The 20,823-nt window shown below is 39.8% G+C and overlaps 1 protein-coding gene across 22 annotated transcripts in view; it reads right to left on the bottom strand.

Annotated features, from left to right (window-relative positions):
* The window catches only part of ZMYM4 (zinc finger MYM-type containing 4), a 154,835-nt gene that overhangs the window by 133,415 nt on the left and 597 nt on the right, over positions 1-20,823 (bottom strand). Inside the window, exon 2 of one of the 22 annotated variants that reach the window (XM_078331183.1) lies at positions 20,210-20,291. The exons of the other annotated variants lie outside the window; for them this stretch is intronic. The gene's annotated coding sequence lies outside the window, so the exon portion shown is untranslated. The remainder of the gene's footprint in view (positions 1-20,209; positions 20,292-20,823) is intronic. 22 annotated transcript variants of the gene reach the window in all.

Below are 20,823 nucleotides of genomic sequence, written 5' to 3'. Positions count from 1 at the left end.
TACCTGAATTACATCAATAGCTTCCTAACTGACAAAATGTTTCCCATCTTGCTCCCTGAAGTTCATCTCATACATGTCAGCCAAAGAATCTTTTAAAGATATCATACTCTTTAGATCATACATAAAAACCAACATGCTCAGAGAAGTATCTATTCTTTCTGCCTCAATCACTATCATATTATCTTATGCTGCCTTGTTTTCTTCCTTCACTACCTAAACTTATTTTCTCTGTTGCTTTTTTTTTTTTTTTTTTTTGAGACAGAGTTTCGCTCTTGTTACCCAGGCTGGAGTGCAATGGCGCGATCTCGGCTCACCACAACCTCCGCTTCCTGGGTTCAGGCAATTCTCCTGCCTCAGCCTCCTGAGTAGCTGGGATTACAGGCATGCGCCACCATGCCCAGCTAATTTTTTGTATTTTTAGTAGAGACGGGGTTTCACCATGTTGACCAAGATGGCACGATCTCTTGACCTTGTGATCCACCCGCCTCGGCCTCCCAAAGTGCTGGGATTATATCTCTATTTCTTTTTTATTTTCTATCTTGCCCCCACGACTAGCAGAAACCTTAACTTTCTTGTTTCTTATTCTTTGTCTAGCACTTTGAACCATGACTGACACATGTCCTAAGTATTTGTTCAATGAACGAAACTCTGCAATAATAATGGTCTATTTGTTCTACTGGAGACAGAGTAACAATAAATCTGTGCAGGAAAGAGACTGAATCTCCTAAAGTGAACTGATATTCCCAATGTTAGTCAGCCAGGACACAAATTATAGGTCATGAAGTAAGATCCTTGAAAGAAAGGGAAAAAAATAAGTTATTTCCCTCAGATTTCAATCTCTTCCAAGTTTCCAAGAAAAGACACCTTCTGCTCACCATGAGACAACTGAAAGCTCAGCAAGTAGATGCTGCCTATTTCTCCTAGATGAGTCACACATAATACATACATGAATACATACATATTTGTTCTGCAATTCCCTATTATACTAAGCTTTTAATAAAGTCTTGTTTTAAAATAATCACAGCCTGGTCTCAGCTGTGCTGGGTGGAATTAGGCAAAGATTCTGTTGTCAGACACTGGGGGCACAAGCAGGGCCTTTACCAAAGCTAGTATGATAGTAGCAAAGATAATCAGAAAGAAACTCTCCCACAAAGAGAAAGTAAATTTTCGATAGGAGTCAGAGCTGTAAGGCAAGCTACCTTTTGCCACAGGGAAAATCTGTGACCAGTAACCACCTTGGAGAATTGGAATAATACTAAGGGAACCAACGTGTTACCTTAGAGACAAACATACTTTCATTTTAGAAGAAAAATCTGTCTCCAATGTGTAAAAATGAATGGGGTAGAGGAAACAGTAAAGGAAGTGGGAAAAGAAGAGTTGTAAAAGCAAGGAAAGTCAAAAGACAAAACATGCAAAATGAGTACCAGAACTAAGGTGGTGGCAACAGAAAATCAAAAAGGTTTTTAAAATCATATCTGATAATAGTATTAACAAGACTTAGCAATTAAAACTAAATAGTAAGGGAAAGGGAAGAAACAAGAGATGACTCACAGATTCCTAACTTGGATAACTAGAAGCCAATAACTAACAGAGATAATATATGAAGAACAACAGAGAGCTATGATCTTGCCACTGCATTCCATCCTGGGCAACATAGCAAGACTGTCAATAATTAAATAAATAGAAAAAATAACAAGTTGAGAAGGGAGAGCACTAGGTGTGTGAGCAAGTTATTGGTAGGGAAGGAGTAGGTAAGAGTTCAGCTGAATGCCAGGCGTGGTGGCTCACACCTGTAATCCAAGCACTTTGGAGGCCAAGGCAGGCGGAGTACCTGAGGTTGGGAGTTCAAGACCAACCTGACCAACATGGTATAACCCCATCTTGAAAAAAAAGAGTTCAGCTGTAGACACAGTGAATTTGCAGTATTTGTGTGACAGCAAACGAGATTTTAAGTTTTAAAGACAAAAACAGAAGCAAAAAAGTAAAATGAAAATCACATAATGTACTTCATGTGTAGATGTTAAAACTACTACTATAAGCTGGTGGCTGATGCTTGTAATCCCAGCACTTTGGGAGGCCAAGGCAGGAGGATTACTTGAGGCCAGGAGTTCAAGGCCAGACTGGGCAATACAGCAAGATCCCATCTCTTAAGAAAAAAAAATTAAAAAAAATAATAAGTAAAACTACTACTGTAGAAGAGATTGCCCAAGGAAATACAAGCTGAGGGAATAACACTTATTGAGCATGCAAAAAGAGCAATTCAAGAGGAGAACCATGAGAATGCCATCTCATAAAACAAGGGAAAAGTTGAGGAAGGAAAAGCAACAGAAATAAGAAAGATCACATAGAGGTCTAAGAAAGGTCAAATAATGCCAGGCACGGTGGGTGGCTCATGTCTGTAATCCCAGCACTTTGGGAGGCCAAGGCGGGTGGATCATGAGGTCAAGAGTTCAAGAACAGCCTGGCCAATACGGTAAAACCCCATCTCTACTGAAAATATGAAAATTGGCCTGGTGCAGTGGCTCACGCCCATAATCCCAGCACTTTGGGAGGCCAAGGCGGGTGGATCACAAGGTCAGGAGTTCAAGAACAACCTGGCCAATACGGTAAAACCCCATCTCTACTGAAAATATGAAAATTGGCCTGGCGCGGTGGCTCACGCCTATAATCCCAGCACTTTGGGAGGCCGAGGCGGGTGGAACATGAGGTCAAGAGATTGAGACCATCCTGGTCAACATGACAAAACCCCGTCTCTACTAAAAATACAAAAAATTAGCTGGGCATGGTGGCGCATGCCTGTAATCCCAGCTACTCAGGAGGCTGAGGCAGGAGAATTGCCTGAACCCAGGAGGCGGAGATGGCAGTGAGCCAAGATCGCGCCATTGCACTCCAACCTGGGTAACAAGAGCGAAACTCCGTCTCAAAAAAAAAAGAAAAGAAAAAGAAAATTAGCCAGTCGTGGTGGCGTGTGCCTGTAGTTCCAGCTACTTGGGAAGCTGAGGCAGAAGAAGTCCTTGAATTCGGGAGGCGGAGGTTGCAGTGAGCCAAGATCATGCCACTGCACCTGGTGACAAAGCAAGACTCTATCTCAAAAAAGAAAGAAAGAAAGGTCAAATAAAATAATCTCTGAAAAGCATCCATTAGATTTGGTGATTATTAGATATTAGATCATTTCAGAGGTTTTTTTTTTTTTTTGAGACAGACTCTTGCTTTGTTGCCCAGGCTGGAGTGCAGCAGCATGATCTCAGCTCACTGCAACCTACGCCTACCAGATTCAAGGGTTTCTTCTGCCACAGCCTCCTGAGTAGCTGGGACTACAGCACACACCACCACACCTGGCTAATTTTTGTATTTTTAGTAGAAATGGGGTTTCACCATATTGTCCAGGCTGTCCTTAAACTCCTGACCTCGTGATCCACCCACTTCAGCCTCCCAAAGTTCTGGGATTACAGGCATGAGCCACCGTGCCCAGCCTCAGTATACTTAAAGAGAAGAATTTTGGTGCCAAAACAGAAAGATAAGCTAGGGCCAGGCAGAGGGGTTCACCCTTATAATCTTTGGGAGGCAGAGGTGGAGGACTGCTTGAGCCCAAGTGTTCAAGACCAGCCTGGACAACATAGGAAGACTCTGTCTCTACAAAAAAAAAAAAATTCAAGTAGCCAGGCATGGGGGCATGTGCCTGTGGTTCCAGCTACTCCAGTGGCTGAGGAAGGAGGATCACTTGAGCCCAGGAGGTCAAGGCTTCAGTGAGCCATGGTCATGCCACTGCATTCCGACCTGGCCAACAGAGTAAGATCCTGTATCTTTAAAAATAATAATAGGCAGAGGCAGGAAGGCTCCAGAGTGAATGGGAAATAAGCAACTGATAACATCTCAGAAAGATTCTAACTTCGAAAAGCTTGTTTGAGTTCAGGCTGTGGTCTCCAGATACCATTTTCCAGTGAAAGGTACTAAGGTTCTTATAAAATGGGTTAATTCCAAGTCTGAAGTAGTACATATATAGATGATCCTGGTTACATTTTTTGGCCAAACAGAGAGGACTCCTTCAAGGATTACTGGAGTTAAGTCAAAGTGATACAGGTGTTTCAGTTCTTTTTTTTTTTTTTTTTTTTTTTGAGACGGAGTTTCGCTCTTGTTACCCAGGCTGGAGTGCAATGGCACGATCTCGGCTCACTGCAACCTCCGCCTCCTGGGTTCGGGCAATTCTCCTGCCTCTGCCTCCTGAGTAGCTGGGATTACAGGCACGCGCCACCATGCCCAGCTAATTTTTTGTATTTTTAGTGGAGACGGCGTTTCACCATATTGACCAGGATGGTCTCGATCTCTTGACCTCATGATCCACCCGCCTCGGCCTCCCAAAGTGCTGGGATTACATGTGTGAGCCACCGCAGCCGGCCCCAGTATTTTTTAATTCTTGACACTAATATAAATGAAATTGTTTTCTTAAATATCCTTTGGGGATTGTTCATTTAGTATACGGAAATGCAACTGATTTTTGTGTTTATGCTGTAACCTGCAAATTTGCTGGATTTCTTTTTTTTTTTTGAGACGGAGTTTCGCTCTTGTTACCCAGGCTGGAGTGCAATGGCGCGATCTCGGCTCACCACAACCTCCGCCTCCTGGGTTCAGGCAATTCTCCTGCCTCAGCCTCCTGAGTAGCTGGGACTACAGGCGCACGCCACCGTGCCCAGCTAATTTTTTGTATTTTGAGTAGAGACATGGTTTCACCATGTTGTCCAGGATGGTCTCGATCTCTTGACCTCATGATCCACCCACCTCGGCCCCCCAAAGTCCTGGGATTACAGGCTTGAGCCACTGCGCCCAGCCTGGATTTCTTACTAATTTGCACAGGGTTTTTTTGACGTAATTTTAGTGTTTTCTACATATAAGATTATGTCACCTCTAAACAGAGATAGTTTTACTTCTTCCTTTCCAATTTGAAAGCTTTTTATTTCCTTTATCTTGCTTAACTTCTGGCTAGAACTTCTAATACTACATTGAACAGACATGGTGAATGAAGGCATCCTCATCTTGTTCCTGATCTTAGGATAAAACCTCTCAGTCTTTGACCACTGAGCATGATGTAGGTGATAATTTTTCATGAGTAGCCTTTATCCTGTTGAGGAAACTTCCCTCTATTCCTAACTTATTAAAGTGCTTTTATAATAGAAAGGATGTTAGTTTTTCCTCCTTTTTTTTTTTTTTGGTAGAGATTGGGTTTCTCCATGTTAGTCAGGCTGGTATCCAACCCACAACCTCACGTGATCCACCTGCCTCAGCCTCCCAAAGTGATGGGATACAGGCGTGAGCCACCTCTCCCGGCCATTAGTTTCTCTTTAATGCTTTCTCTGCATCAACTGAGATGATGTAGTTATTCCTCAGTATCTGTGGGGGACTGCATCCAGAACCCCCTCAAAGATACCAAACTCCTTGAATGCTCAAGCCCCTTACATACAGTATTTGCATATAACCTACACATTTCCTCCTATACAATTTAAATCATCTCTAGATGACTTATAACACCTAATACGATACAAATACTATGCAAATAGCTGTTATACTATATTTTTAAGTTTTGTATTTTTCCACCCACTGGTCCTTGATTCAGGAATAAATTTGTATTATCTTTTATTGGTTTTTTTTTTTTTTTTTTTTTTTTTTTTTTTTCAAATATTTTCGAGCTGCAGTTTTTTGAATCTGCAGATGTGGAACCCACAGATACAAAGGAGAGATTGTAATGAGTTCTTTTTTTCCTTCATTCTACTAATGTAGATTATACTGATTGATACTTGAGAATAAATTTAACCAAGGAAGCACAAGACTTGTACACTAAAAGACTTGTACAAAACATTCCTGAAAGAAATAAAAGAAGACCAAAAAGTGGAAAGACATCCATGTTCACAAACTGGAAAACTTAACACCGTCAAGATGACAATACTACCCTTGATTTACAAATTCAATTTGATCCCTGTCAAAATTCTAATAACTCTTTTTTCAGAAATAGAAAGAAAAATCCTAAATTTCATGTGAAATTTCAACACACCCTAAAGAGGTAAAACAATCTTGAAAAAAAAAAAACATGTTGAGGGCTCATCCTTCCTAATTTCAAACCTACTACAAAGCTACAGTAATCAAAACAGTGTAGTACTAACACAAGAACAGGCATACAGAATTGAAAGCCCAGAAATAAAATCTCACATTTGTGGTTGTTATGGTCTAAATGTCTGTATCCTTCCTCCCCAGATTTATATGTTGAAGGCTTAACCCCTCATGTAATAATACTTGAAGAGGGGTACTTTAAAACGTAATCAGATAGATGAGGTAATGAGAGTAGAGCACTCATGATGTGATTAATGCCCTTCTAAGAAGAAACACCAGAAAGCTTACATTCTCTCTCACCTCACAAACATTAAGAAATCATATGAACACAGAGCAAGGTAGTGGCTACCTACAAGCTAAGAGAAAAGGCCTAAAAGTAAAACCTACCTTGTGGGCACTTTGATCTTGGACTTCCCAGCTTCCTGAACTATAAGAAATAAATTTGTTTGGGCTGGGCGCGGTGGCTCACGCCTGTAATCCTAGCACTTTGGGAGGCCGAGGTGGGTGGATCTCCTGAGGTCAGGAGTTCAAGACCAGCCTGGCCATCATGGTGAAACTCCAACTTTAAAAAAAATAAAAATAAAAAAGGAATAAATTTGTTTTTAAGCCACCCAGACTATGACACTGTGTTACAACAGCCCAAACTGACTTTCAACAAGGGTGCCAAGACCACTCAACAAGGAAAGAACAGGCTCTTCAACAAAAGGTGCTATGAAAACTGGATATCTATAAATAAAAGATTGAAACTGAACACTTAATTTGTACCATAAACAAACATTAACTCAAGATGGATTAAAGACCTAAATTAAAGAGTTAAACTCTAAAACTCTTAGAAGAAAACATAGGAGAAAATCTACATGAACTTAGATTTGGCAATAGCATCTTAAATATGATACCAAAAGCATAAACTACAAAAGAAAAACACGAATTGGATTTCATTAAAATTTAAAACTTTTGTGTATCAAGGCTATTACTATTATAAGGGTGAAAAGACAATCTTACAGAATGCGACAAAAATATTTGCAATTTACTTCTGTGATAAGAGTTTAATATTTAGAATATAAAAACAATTCCTAAAACTCAACAACAAAAAGACAAGCAACTCAATTTTTAAAAATGGACAAAGGACTTAAATAACATTTCTCAAGAGAACATATACAAAAGGCCAATAAACACATGAAAAAAACGTTCAGCATCACTAATTACTGGAAAAATTCAAATCTAGACCACAATAAGACACCACTTCACACACACTAGGACAGTTATTAACCAAAAACAAAATACTCTGAAAGGCTGAGGCAGATTGATCACTTGAAGTCAGGAGTTCAAGACCAGTCTGGACAACATGGTGAAGCCCATCTCTACTAAAAGTTAAAAAAAAAATTAGCCAAGCATGATAGCACATGCCTGTAATGCCAGCTACTGGGAGGCTGAGGCAGGAGAATTGCCTGAACCCAGGTGGCGGAGGTTGTGGTGAGCCGAGATGGTGCCATTGCACTCCAGCCTGGGTAACAAGAGCAAAACTCCGTCTAAAAAAAAAAACACTACTACTGTTTTAGATTCCACATTAAGTGAGAAGACACAGTTTTCATCTTCCTGTGCCTGGCTTATTTCACTTTGTTATGTACATTTTAACACTTTTTTTAAACTTAAGGGAATTTTTTAAATATTAAAAAAAGCAACTGTTGGCTGGGTACAGTGGCTCACACCTGTAATCCCAGCACTTTGGGAGGCCAAGGCGGGCAGATCACAAAGTCAAGAGATCAAGACCATCCTGGCCAACACAGTGAAACCCTGTCTCTACTAAAATACAAAAATTAGCTGGGCGTGGTGGCGCACATCTGTAGTCCCAGCTACTCAGGAGGCTGAGATAGGAGAATTGCTTGAACCCGGGAGGCGGAGGTTGCAGTGAGCCAAGATCACGCCACTGCACTCCAGCCTGGTGAAAAAGCGAGACTCTGTCTCAAAAATAAAAGCAATTGTTAAAAAAAATACAGGTGCCAACTTTGAAGACCATGTTGTGGGTTAAACTGTGGTCCCAAAGAGATATGTCCACCCAGAGCCTCAGATTATGACTTTTTTAGAATAAAGTTCTTTGCTGGTATAGTTACTGTAAGGGTCTTGGGATGAAATCATCTTAAATTAGAATGAGCCCTAAATCTAATGAACAGTGTCCTTAGAGGAGACAGAAATGAAGATGAGAGACACAGAGAGAAGGCCATGTGAAGACAGAGGCAAAGACTGGAGTAATCTACCACAAATCAAGGAACACATGGAATCACCAGAGGGCTAAAAAAGACAAGGAAGGATTCTTCCCCAAAGCTTTCAGAGAAAGCATGGCCTTGCTAACATGCTGATTTCAAACTTTTAGCCTCCAGAACCGTGAGATGATAAATTTCTAAAATTTTAAACCTCCAAGTTTGTGGTAATTTCTTATGGCAAATCTAGGAAACTAATACAGATTTTAGTACATGGAAGAGGGGTGCGGTTTTAATTTTAATATCTAAAAATGTGAAGGTAGGCCAGGCATGGTGGCTTATGTCTGTAGTCCCAACACTTTGGGAGGCCGAGGTGTAAGGATTGCTTGAGTTCATGAGTTCAAGATCAGCCTGTTCAACATGGTGAAATACCATCTCTATTAAAAAAATTTTTTTCTTTTGAGACAGAGTTTCATTGTTGTTACCCAGACTGGAGTGAAATGATGTGATCTCGGCTCACAGCAACCTCCGCCTCCTGGGTTCAAGCAATTCTCCTGCCTCAGCCTCCCGAGTAGCTGGGACTACAGGCACGCACCACCATGCCCAGCTAATTTTTGTATTTGTTTAGTAGAGACGGAGTTTCACCTTGTTGAACAGTATGGTCTCGATCTCTTGACCTCGTGATCCACCCGCCTCGGCCTCCCAAAGTGCTGGGATTATAGGTGTGAGCCACCGCGCCTGGCCTATTAAAAATTTTTTAAAAAGAAAAACAATGAGAAAATTGGGTAACAGGCTGAAACAGTTTTGAGATGCATGATTTTAAAAAAGTATAGACTGCCTTGAAGACCTGGTGGTAGAATTATCAACATCAAAGGCAATTCTGGTTAGGGTTTAGAAGGTTGTGATGAACAACTAAGAGAAAGCTTCTGTAGTCTTAGAGAATACAGGCTGAGTGCAGTGGCTCACACCTGTAATCCCAGAACTCTGGGAGGCTGAGGTGGGCAGATCACGAAGTCAAGAAATCAAGACCATCCTGGCAAACATAGTGAAACCCAGTCTCTACTAAAAATACAAAACTTAGCTGTGCACAGTGGCACACACCTGTAGTCCCAGCTACTTGGGAGGCTAAGGCAGGAGAATCACTTGAACCTGGGAGATGGAGGCTGCAGTGAGCTGAGATCGCGCCACTGCACTCCAGCATGGAGACAGAGCAAGACTCCCTCTCAAACAAAAAAAGTTAAAAAATGTTAAAAATATAATACATACACAGAATTATGAACATTCTGATTCATACCAATATTTTGTTTAAGGATGCTTCTGTTGCTGTCTCAGAAGTAAATACAGAATATGTGACTGGGAGCTGGAAGAAAGGTGATCCATATTATAAAGTGGCTGAATTATGTTCTACTGTAGGATAGAAAGGAGACTCTGGAAGCCATGAACTTGAGTATTTAGCCTAGGAGATTTCCAAGCAAAGTGTTGAAGGTACAGCTTGGTTCCTCCTTGGTAGTTATAGTAAAATACAACAGGAAAGAGATAAATTGAAGAAGAACCTTCGAGCAAAAGGAAACAATAATTAATTGAGAGGTTCTCAGATTATTCAGATTACAAAGGACATAGAAAATTAGGAAACTCGGCCAGGCGTGGTGGCTCAGGCCTATAATCCCAGCACTTTGGGAGGCTGAGGCGGGTGGATCACAAGGTCAAGAGATCAAGACCATCCTGGTCAACAAGGTGAAACCCCGTCTCTCCTAAAAATACAAAAATTAGCTGGGCCTGGCAGGGCGTGCCTGTAGTCCCAGCTACTCGGGAGGCTGAGGCAGGAGAATTGCTTGAACCCAGGAGGTGGAGAATGCGGAGAACCGAGATCGTGCCATTGCACTCCAATCTGGATAACAACAGCAAAACTCTGTCTCAAAAAAAAAAAAAGAAAAAAGAAAATTAGGAAACTCACTATTAGAAAAGTACGTTCTAGAGACCAGGCCACATGGCTGGATAACAATATGCTAAAGTTATTTATTAGGAGTGTGACTCACAGATGCAATCAACCATCTCAACAGAAACCAAGAATGGAGATGGGGTTATCAGTAAGGAGCTATGAAGAACCCTCTTGTCTAATGATATGGATCCTCTTGATATATAAGGAGACTGACAACGTTTTAAAGAATATCATACTAACAAAAATGCTGTAAGCCTGTACTGAAAGAACAGAGATAGGACAAAATTTTTTAAAGTATCTAACTTCTGAGATTTTATAGGCAAGAAATGGGCTAATACAGCTACTCAACTACAAACATGTGCACCCCTTCAGGGAAACGTAAAAATGACTGAAGGCAAGCAAGCGGCATGGTGGGTGGGCAGACAAGAAATAGGCCTACACAAACTGCAGACAGAGCCTCCATGGGCCCAGAGGGCAGAGGATCAAGCCACAGATGATTATTGTCAGGCCTTGAAACCTAGAGAAATTTGTCCTGCTGGTTTTTAACTTGCTTAGAACCAGAGATCCTTTATTCTTCCCATTTTCTTCCTTTTGGATGGGAATGCCTATCTTAAAAGTGTCTCATCTTCTCATCATTGTATTTTGGAAGCTTGTTTTCTAGTTTCACAGGTCCACAGATGGAGGATTTTGTCCCAAATGAATCATGCTAAGTCCATACTCTTACCTAATTTAGATGATTTAGACAATGAGATGTGAAACTTTATGAGGTTATAATATTTGGAGATTTTGGACTTAGAATTCATGCTGTAATAGGTCAAGACTTTTGAGAATGTTGGGATGAGGTGGATTTATTTTGCATATGGGATGTAAATAAAGTTTTAGGGGTCAAAAAATGAACTGTAGTGGGTTAGACTGTGGCCCCCAAAAGTTATGTGCACCCAGAACCACAGTATGTGAGTGGACTAGGTCGTTGTAGAGCTAATTAAGGTAAGGATCTTGGGATGAGAACACTCAGGAATAAGAGAGACCCTAAGAGACAGAAAAGAAGATGCAGAAAGAGGGCCATGGGAAGATGAAGGCAAAGACATGAGTTTTCCTGCCACAAGTCAAGGAATACCTAACAAGTCACCAGAAGATGGAAGAAACAAGCAAAGATTCTTCCCTAGAGCCTGGATTTTGGACTTCTAGCCTCCTGAACTGCGAGACATTTTAAGCTACCAAGTATGTAGTAATTTTTTTGGCAGCCTTAGGAAAACAATAGAGTCTACCAATCATCAAAGATACAACAAACTGTACACCAAAAGCAATGACTATGATAAATTACAGTGTATCACATATATTAAAGTCATCAGTTCATAATGATATTCCCTCCCAAACCTCGCCTTTGGGAGTTGTGAGGGCGAGCATCAATTCATTTTTCTGAAAATTATTGATAAAGGGTTTGAAAAAATAAGCATTTGCCCTGCTTTTTCTGTACAAATGATATTATGAGATAACTAAATAATTGATGAGGGAATTCTTTATGAGAGAATTCCAGTTAATAAATACAGAAGAAATGACCAAAAAAATCACTCTACTAATGAAATAATAGGCAACAATTATTATTGGCTGATAAATCCATTAAGTGATAAGTTATATTTGGATCCCACTGACGGAACCTAAACCAAATGATTCATTTAGTATTACTAAAAGTGGAACCACCACTTAAGTTACCTCCTAGAATGATCCAGTAAGAATTCACAGCCCCATCTAATGGGGTGACTATACATCCTAATTTGTCCAGGACAATTCCAGTTTAAACTATTCCTGCTGTGTAATCATTAATAGCACCCCCCTTTCATTCTCAAAGTTGTCTGATTACAAATAAATTATATAATCAAGCCTTATAAATATTTCTTGCCAAAGAAACTGAACCTAATAAACTCACCAAGCTCTATCAACTTAGGCTCTCAATCTTGGCTACAGACCGAAATCACTTGGGAAATTTTTTTTAAATACTGATGATGACATTTTACTTCATGGGTTCTAATTAACTGATCTGAGATGTGGCCTGGGGATCAGGATAACTAAAAGCTCTTCAGATAATTCTAAAGTTTCAGCCAAACTTCAGAACCACTGCACTGTATTTAACTACTAATTTTTGGGAAATATGAGGGGTAAAGGAACATGTTAAATACTGTAACAAGGATTCAATCAGCCAAATCCAAAATGCAGAAAATTCTCCTTGAACAATAACCGAGTTTTTTCAACAAGTAAAGGGGATTATTGGACGGGTGCAATGGCTCATGCCTGTAATCCCAGCACTTTGGGAGGCCGAAGCAGATGAATCACTTGAAGTCAGGAGTTTGAGACCAGCCTGGCCAACATGGTGAAACCCCATCTCCACTAAAAATACAAAATTAGCCAAGCCTGGTAATACATGCCTATAATCCCAGCTACTCGGGAGGCTGAAGGAAGAGAATCACTTGAACCCATCAGACAGAGGTTGCGGTGAGCCAAGATCGCACCACTGCACTCCAGCCTGGGCAACAGGAGCAAAACTCCAACTCAAAAAAAAAAAGAAAAGAAAAGAAAGGGGATGATTAAGAAAAACTTAAAAAACATATAAACCAAATGAAATGTGTAACTCTTAGCTGGATGATTTAAACAAATCAAGTGAAAAAAGATACTTAAAGAATAAGAGAAGTCTGAACGCAGACTCGATTAAGAAACTCTTGTTAGGTTTATCAGTATTGTGGCTGTGCTTGTTAAAAATTCTTACCTGTTAGAAATACACACAGAAGTATTTATAGATTAAATGATGTGATACCTGTTATTTATTTCAAATTTATTTCAACAAAGGAAAGGAAAGGAGGGAAGAAAGGGAAGAAGGGAAGGAGGGACAGAAGTGAGTGGTTACATGAGACAGAAATGGTAAATTAATTTTTTGCTTATAAATGTATAATATGCATGTTGGTATTAAAATACATTTGTAAGACATATTGGGAAGTGTAAAGGAAGATAAACACATATGATTCTTGACCTCAAAGAACTTATAGTGGTGGGTAAACAACATGCTGGATAGACCGAAAAAAAAAAAAAGTACTATCTTTGGTAACAGGCAGCTAGCTAAAGCTTCTAGAAGGCCAGAAAGATAACATGAATGAAATTAAAATAATAATATAAATACTTCCTAAGTATAAGAAAGTAAGTATAGGTATGAGAAGGTTGGATAAGAACTATTACTATCCCAAAATGGCTAAATCCCAGAGATTATAAGGAAAACTGACTGTGAAGAACCCATGCCCTTACTAATGGATTGAGTGAGTCACATAAAAATGTCATTTTTTTAAAGTCAAATGCTCAAGTATTAGCATTTTGTTGAGTTGAATAAAGTACATTTATATAATACCTGCCTTTCTCCTTCACTAAAGTAACTACATACAGTTAGTTCATAGTAAAATAATCAGAATTTTTAAAGGAAATATCAATCTTCTTTAAATAGTGGTTGTCCTCCTAATACACAATTCAAAAATACCTCTTGAGTATCCACAGAAATTGCAATTTTTTATTTATCTATTCATATTCTTTAGTAAGAAAATCCTTCCGGCCAGGCACAGTGGCTCATGCCTATAATCCCAGCACTCTGGGAGGCCGAGGTAGGCAGATCACGAGGTCAGGAGCTCAAGACCAGTCTGGTCAACATGCTAAAACACTGTCTCTGCTAAAAATACAAAAATTAGCCAGGCGTAGTGGCACATGCCTGTAATCCTAGCTACTTGGGAGGCTGAGGCAGGAGAATTCCATGAACCGGGGAGGTGGAGGTTGCAGTGAACAGAGATCGCACCCCTGCACTCCAGCCTAGGAAACGGAGCAAGACTCTGTCTCCAAAATAAAAAAAGTACAAACATAATATTTAAAATAAATCACAGCTTCAAAATATTTAATGTATATTTTCTAAAAAATAAATGTGAACGGCCAGGCACAGTGGCTCACGCCTATAATCCCAGCACTTTGGGAGGCCAAGGCAGGTGGATCACCTGATGTCGAGAGTTCAAGACCAACCTGACCAACACAGAGAAACCATCTCTACTAAAAATACAAAATTAGCCAGGCGTGGTGACACATGACTGTAATCCCAGGTACTTGGGAGACTGAGGCAGGAGAATCACTTGAACCAGGATGGGGAGGTTGTGGTGCACTGTAATTGCACCAGCCTGGGCAAGAAGAGTGAAACTCTATCTCAAAAAAACAAATAATAATAAATAATAAATGTGAGCTGCGAATAAGTATTTTAACATGATCTCAACACAAATGTATTTCTTAGGGAACAACTTAATGATTCCTGAGAAGTAATTTACATCAACTTTATTTGAATGTAATTCCAATTATTCTAACATCCATACATTCCAGATAAAGAATTCTGTGCTGGCCGGGCGTAGTGGCTCACACCTATAATCCCAACACTTTGGGAGGCCGAGGCGGGTGGATGACTAGGTCAAGAGATCAAGACCAACCTGGTCAACATGGTGAAACCCCGTCTCTACTAAAAATACAAAACTTAGCTGGGCATGGTGGCGCAGCCTGTAGTCCCAGCTACTCAGGAGGCTGAGGTAGGAGAATTGCTTGAACCCAGGAGGCAGAGGCTGCAGTGAGCTGAGATCGTGCCATTGCACTCCAGCCTGGGTAATAAGAGCAAAACTCCGTCTCAAAAAAATAAAAAACTTAAAAAAAGAATTCTGTGCTTCTTTTTTTTTTTTTTTTTTTTTTTTAACAAATGAGAATATCAACACTAACCGCAACATTTCTGGATAAAGAAAAGTTCTAACTTACATGATCAAACAGAACCAGTTCAAATGATACTTGATGCTGGTTTAGCCCACAGTATCTCCAGCAAATCTCTCTGTGTCTTAGTGTCCTCATTTATAAAATGGACAATAACTGTGGTTGAAAAATATAACACATGTAAAATACTTTAAAAAATGACTGGCCCTTAAGAGTTTATAAATACCAAGTATTATCATTACTTACAGATGCCTCTGTTTATTACAAGATGGGAAGAAACTGTGTGAAAACAACTCAGAATCATTCTCAATATTAGAATGGCCTCTTCTTTATTTTTATTTATTTATTTATTTTTAAAGCATGGTCTCTCTTGTTCTGTCACCCAGGCTGGAGTGCAGTGGCACAATCATAATTCAAAGCAACCTCGAACTCCTAGGCTCAAGCAGTCCTCCCATCTCAGCCTCATGAGTAGCTAAGACTACAAGCAAACGCTACTGCACCTGAGGTAATTTCATTTATTGTAGAGATGGGGTCTTGCTATTTTGCCCATGGTGGTCTCAAACTCTTGGCCTCTTACCATCCTCCTGCCTCGGCCTCCCAAAGTGCTAGGATTACAGAAATGAGCCACTGTACCCAGCCACAACTATTATTATTTACAGATGCCTCTGTGTATCACAAGATGAGAAGCAGTGTGAAAACAATGCAGAATCACTGTGAGTGGCCCCTTGAAATGGTCTCTAAACAAATACATTCTTAAAACAAATTATTTACATTACATACATACAAACTGCAAATATCTTAATGATATGTACTGCCATGTTTTTAAGTAACACATTTAGCAAAAAGACAGAAAAGAGAAAAAGTTCATTAAGGAATTAAGAGGGATCCATCTTTTGTAATTATTTTATTATAAAATATTAAAATAACAGAAATTCAAAATGAAACTTCTCCATAATCCCATCACATCATGAAGTCAATGTTCATATTTTCTGTCTATAGGCAGGCTCAATTTTCACATTTATATTAATAGATAACATTTTATAGTCTACATTTTCACTAAGCATTATACCATGAATACTTTTTCCACTTTATCAAATTTTCACCTTTATATTCTCTTTCCTTTCTCCTCCCTATCCCCTGAAGGTAATCAATGATAACATCCTCACCTGTGTCCTCCACAATTTTTTCTAAGTTCATACATAAACAAGCATATATAGACACATATAGGGGGAGGCAAGAAAGGTCGTTTTGTTTTTCACAAAAATGGAAGCATACTACTTAAACATATGCTTTCTCTCTTTTTTAAGCATACCACATACACCTCAAATTTCACATACACAGAGTTTTAAGTATGAAAATGAATACAACTTACTAGACGGGGTAATATTTACATTTACATAAGTTATTATTTTGTATGCAAACTTTGAAAAGACAAGGATTTTACAACAAAATATGGCCGCCAGATTTAGTTAGACCTCATACTTCATAACACACTGGTTATTATAATAGCCATGCATAAATAATTCAATCATTTAAAATAAGACTACCTAATGAATCTTAAAAACTTTGTGAGAAAACAAAAATTGTATCATCTTAAAAAAAATTATTAAATAATATGCCAACTTTAAAGTGTGTTTGTGTGTATGTGTTTGTGTAGGTGTGATACTTGCTATAACACCTTTATGTATGGGCACTAGGATATGAACTTGGTTCTCTCTATACCAGAGATGATAGACAAATATAGTGCTGATCCACCCACATACTCAGCTCCCCCATGTTCACAAATTGAGAGACTAGCATTCTAGCATATTCTGAATATAACTGTTTCAACTGCCCACAAATATAAAAACCATCAGGCAGGCCTATCTAGAATTTAAGGTTGATAACCCAATGGTCTTAAAATGCAGTCACCTGTCCATCTAACCATAATCCTGAACAATCAGAAGAGTCCTAAATCTGCATCCATAGGAGACAATTTTGGGAGTAAAGAACAGTATGAAAGATTTACAGAACCCCTCAAAATTACAAAGCAAAGAACTTAGTACCCAACCCATAGACCCTCTGCCATAACAGGTAAGCTTTTCTTATTAGAAAAAAAAATCACGGCCAGGCACAGTGGCTCACGCATATAATCCCAGCACTTTGGGAGGCCGAGACGGGTGGATCACGAGGTCAAGAGATTGAGACCATCCTGGTCAACATGGTGAAACCCCATCTCTACTAAAAATACAAAAATCAGCTGGGCATGGTGGCACATGCCTGTAGTCCCAGCTACTCGGGAGGCTGAAGCAGGAGAATTGCCTGAACCCAGGAGGCAGAGGTTGCGGTGAGCCGAGATCGTGCCATTGCACTCCAGCCTGGGTAACAACAGTGAAACTCAGTCTCAAAAAAAAAAAATCACTAAGTTGTTTGAGTTCCTATTGTGTAGAGGTCACAAGATGATGAGAAGCAAAAAGCAATGAAATGGATACTACCTTAAAGGAGTTTACAATTTATCAGGAAAGCCAGCATATATTATCCTAAATGACCCTAAGTAACAAAGCACAACATCTAACATATAGCTTTACAAATAGTAGAAGTGCTTAACAACTGTTCTGTGACATGATTACAAAGGTCAAAAGCAAAAGGATCATTAAGTACAATACCATGTCATCAATCCAATTTCAGATTAAATAGCCTAAAGTTACTATCTAGGTCTATGTGGATAGTTTGTTTTAACTCCCTCAAGGCAAACAGTCAATTTCCAAAAACATGGTACTGCATAGTCCCCATTTACCTGCTTGGAGTATACATATGGAATCCACGTGTAATTTGGCACATACCAAAAAAGAGTGGAAAAAAGTACTTACACCATCTAAGACAATCATACTGAATATTCTAACAAAATATTTTTAAAAAATGCATTATGGATGAAAAATATTATTCATGTATTATTTTTACTTTTTCTAGAGAGGAGGTCTCCCTCTGTTGCCCATGGTTGGAGTGCAGTGGCAATATCATAGCTCACTGCAACCTCCAACTCCTAGGCTCAAGCAATGCTCCCATCTCAACCTCTGAATAGAAAGGAGGACTATAAGCATGTGCCACCACACCAGGGTAATGGATCCAAAAAATGAATGTAACCTTCCTCTGTGATGAAACTGGCAAAATAATGGGGAAACCTGTACAAGTGCTATGTATGTTATAGGTTGTTAAAAATAATAAAAGTTTTTGGCCAGTCCCAGTAGCTCACACTTGTAATCCCAGCACTTTGGGAGGCCAAGGTGGGCGGATCAGCTGAGGTCGGGAGTTCAAAACCAGCCTGGCCAACATGGCGAAACCCTGTCTCTACTAAAGATACAAAAATGAGCCAGGCATGTGGTGCATGCCGGTAATCCCAGCTACTGGGGAGGCTGAGGCAGGAGAATCAATTGAATCCAGGAGGTGGAGGCTGCAGTGAGGTGAGATTGTGCCACTGCACTCCAGCCCCAGCTACTGAGCAATACTCCATCTCAAACATAATAACAAAGTTTTGACTACAACCAGTATGACATCTTTTTTTTCTTTTCCAACATTCCTTTAGTAGAAGATTCACAAGACCAGTAACATCTTTTAAGTGTACTACAAGATATAGAATATATTTAAAATCTAGTAGAATTTGTTGTCAAAGTGCCTAGATGTTTTCTAGAATATCCTAGAACATCCTAGTACAGAATGTGAATGACAACATTCACAGCAACTGGATGCAGAAATCTCCCTGAATTAACATTACATATCTTAAGTAATTTACCCTATATTTTCATTGGTGGACTATATGCCACATGCCTTCATCCCAGCACAATAAGCATCCAGTTCAAAACTGAACACAACTTGAAAATTTTACAATTTCAAAACACATGCATTCCATACCCAATATTTATACTTATAAAACTATTTGGGCTGGGCGAGGCATCTCCCGTCTGTAATCCCAGCACTTTGGGAGGCCAAGGCGGGTGGATCACCTGAGGTCAGGAGTTCAAGACCAGCCTGACCAACACAGAGGAACCCCATCTCTACTAAAAATACAAAGATTAGCCGGGTGTGGTGGCGCTGCCTGTAATCCCAGCTACTCAGGAAACTGAGGCAGGAGAATCAGGCGGAGGCTGTGGTGAGCCAAGATCTCACCACTGCACTCCAGTCTGGGCAACAAGAGCGAAACTTCATCTCAAAAAAGAAAGAAAGAAAACTATTTGGATATACCATCATACAGTTTAACTTGCTCTATGACTAATTATTGCATGAGGTGAATCCAACATTTTGTAAACTTATCAACAGTAAAAGTTTATTGTTCAAAACACAATGAAATGCATAAAAATAACATGACTGATGAAAATAGAAAGGGGGCAGAACGATAAATACATGATAAAACAAGTGGAATGTAAGGTTTTTTGTTTTGGGGGGTTTTTCGAGACAGTGTATCACTCTCTTGCCTAGGCTGGAGTACAGTGGCCTGATCTCAGCTCAAGGTAAACACCACCTCCAAGGTTCAAATAATTCCCCTTCCTCAGCCTCCCGAATAGCGGGGATTACAGGTGCCCCTCACCATGCCTCATTAATTTTTTGTATTTTTAGTAGAGATGGGGTTTCACCATGTTGACCAGGCTAGTCTCGAACTTCTGGCCTCAAGTGATCCTCCTGCCTCGGCCTCCCAAAGTGCCGGGATTACGGCGTGAGCCACCGCGCTCAGCAGGAATGCAACGTTAACAATAGAACACAGGCGGTTGGGTGTATGGCTGTTCCCTGTAAGTTTTATAATTTTGCCTGATAGTTCAAAATATTTTCATAATTGTTGAAAAAAATAATACTTCACACTTCTTTGGTCATTTGCAAGTTGAGCTTTTAAGGAGAGAAACATAGGAACATAAATTAAAGAAACTCCTCTGTGGCATCCAAACACAAACTAGCTGTATGATCCAAGTAAATTACTTGAGCTCTCAACGCCTAAATTTCCTCATCTGCAAATAGGTTCTATGTGAAGTTGCTATGAAGTTAGATTCTTCAATAAAGCTCTTAGCTCAGTGCCAGGCACATCATAAGCACTCAAAAACTCAGCAGTAGCATCATTATGAGATTACTAATTTTATGCAAAGCTAAAAGGGCATTCTTCATAAAGTAGTAATTTTTTACCCTTTCGCTAATCGATCGTTTTTGAAACCATTCCCAAAAGGAAGACTCCTAAAAGGAAACTTACTTCTTATCATGCTAATCGGGGAGGAAGTAAAAGAAAAGTCTGAGGGATATTGCTCAATCGATAGTACAGTATTGTTCGCCATCTGAAAAAAACCACTCAGAATTAAATAAGAAAAGTTTCAAGACAAACTTTAAAAAGCATTCAAACAACTCCTATGCAGAATTAGCTTCACCTCTGCAGGTTGACTGGGTACATCCCTGTTATGACAAAACTTGTCATACTCTTCTATATCCCTATTCGCGAGTTAAGAGGCTAGACTACAGCATGACATTCAGAGTAGCCAAAATCTTTCTCCTAAAATCAGGACATGCCAACGATCCCACTTCTTCACAGGTAAGACCACCACCCCTACTTGGTCTAGATAACGGCTATTGGGGGGGGAGGGGAAGGAGGCAGGAAAATGAATTCGCGATGGTGTTACTTAAGAACCCTCCGGTTATTTCTCCTGAGACCCCTCCACGACTTATTCCCGCCACCACCGCCCCCACCTGACCTCTCCCCAGTTAAACTTCCAGACTCTGATGTACTGAAGATGCACTTAAGAATATGACACCTCCCCACCCCAGGCCGATATCCCACCCCAGAGCTGGGGACGGTTGGGGGAGGAAGGCAAA

The sequence above is a fragment of the Callithrix jacchus genome, chromosome 7, assembly GCF_049354715.1.
Source record: "Callithrix jacchus isolate 240 chromosome 7, calJac240_pri, whole genome shotgun sequence".
NCBI lineage: Eukaryota > Metazoa > Chordata > Mammalia > Primates > Cebidae > Callithrix > Callithrix jacchus.
Note: the sequence above shows the minus strand (reverse complement) of the source record. Positions and strands in the feature narration are given on the sequence as shown.